Below are 1,899 nucleotides of genomic sequence, written 5' to 3' on the forward strand. Positions count from 1 at the left end.
CTCCCCTCCCCTCCACCCTCTCTCTCTCCTCTCTCTCTCTCTTGCTCTCTAGCCTTTCTTCTCTCTTTCTCTTTTCCCCTTCTCTCCTCTTGGCCATGGCTGGTCTCTCTCTCTTCACCTTCTTTCTTACCCCCTACTTTTCTACAATAAAGCTCTAAAACCATAGACTGTCTCTGCTCATCTAGGCCTGCTGCACATACTCTCGCCTGTGTGGGAACCTCTCTCCCTATGCCCCCTCTCTCATAACCACAGGACTACAGGGTGTCGCCCAGGGGCCCTGGTCGGGGGCTGCCCCTTGTCTACCCCCTGTCAAGTGGGGTCAGTGGCTTAGATGCCTACTCGGGGCCAAGTGGAAAGCGTCTGGCAGCCCTCCCATGTCTGCCTGCCCAGAGCATAGGAGGAACTCTGGCCGGGCACGGGCTATCCTGCCTTCCCCCTCTTCCCCTGCCCCCTTTTAGTTCCCACACATGCCTATAATCCCAACACTCAAGGTAGGTCATCCTCAATTACGTGGTGAGTTTGAGTCCAGCCTGGGCTACATGAAACCCTGTCTCAAACAAACAAGGAAAACAAAACAAAAAACAAGGGAGGGGGAGAGATGGAGAAAGCAAAGGAAGGATAAAATTGAAACCCAGAAAGGCTAGTTTCCTCTATTCCCATCCTCTAGTCCCAGCCTCTGCTGTAAGGCCTGGCCCAGAAAGGTGTGAACTAAGGGAATAGAGCAGCTTCTCCCTAGATCTCAGTTGCCCAACATGTACAATGAAGCCACTGAGCTAGATGACCTCCACCCGCCCTGCCAGGGTGAGACTGTTCTGTGTGGCTGCACCTGCACCAGCTGCAAAGCCATCCAGGGACTCCTCCTGTCCTGGATTTCCACATCCCTCCTGCCACATGCCCCTATCCTAGTTGTTACTCTAGCTCCCAACAGACTGTCATTGTATTATACCCAAATCAGTGCTCATTAAAATACAAGGTGTGGCACTTTGCGAACAGGATCTTGCCAAGTGCCTCTTATGTGGTGTGGGTGGCAGCTTGGGTTGTTTTGGAGTGGGGTGGGGATGTAAGGTATTCACAAAGCGAGGCGACAGGACAGAAGTGTGCAGGTGTCAAATCAGCTCTCCGGGGATGCCACTTCCTTGTTCCTATCTACTGAGCGTTGGTGTTCCCAGGCCTTCAGACTGGCATTGACTTCCAGTAGATAACACTGCTACTGTCTTGTACTTACATTAGATAATCTGCTCTCACTGCTACAGCAGCCTTGGCTTTTCTAAGACAGTTGCCCAGGGTACTAGGGAATGCTGCAGGTGCCTTGAGTTTATGAGAAACAGCAGAATCAGCAGAGCCCAGTTCTCAGGCCTCAGTTGTGACAGCTGTTGTGGAACTCACATCTCCCCTTGCGGGGAGGGGGGGCTGAAGCTACCTTCAGGGTCTCTGTTCCTCTTTGTACATGTGGCAGATGGGCAAGGGATGTGGTCTGGGGTGGGGTGTGAGGTCATGAACCAAGACATGAGAGGAATGACTGAGTGTGTGTGTGTGTATGTGTGTGTGTGTGTACACATACAAGTACATGGAAGGTGGTAGAAGGTGGCCAGCCAGGACCAATGGTGGAAACACCATAGTGACTAGGGTACATTTCCAAGTCCTCCCTCAACTGTATCCACCTGAAGGAAAGGTTGCTCCTATACCTTCTATAGGGCCCCATATATGGGTGTCCTTGGCCATTAGCCAATTGACCTAACAGCAGGCCTATGATGGTTTATTTAAATGGACAATTTGACATAGCCTATAAAGAATTACATGGTCCCTCAACAGAGGAATGGATACAGAAATTATGGTACATTTACACAATGGAGTACTACTCAGCTATTAAAAAGAATGAATTTATGAAATTCCTAGCCA

Source organism: Mus caroli, chromosome 9 (genome assembly GCF_900094665.2).
Source record: "Mus caroli chromosome 9, CAROLI_EIJ_v1.1, whole genome shotgun sequence".
In the NCBI taxonomy this organism is placed as follows: domain Eukaryota; kingdom Metazoa; phylum Chordata; class Mammalia; order Rodentia; family Muridae; genus Mus; species Mus caroli.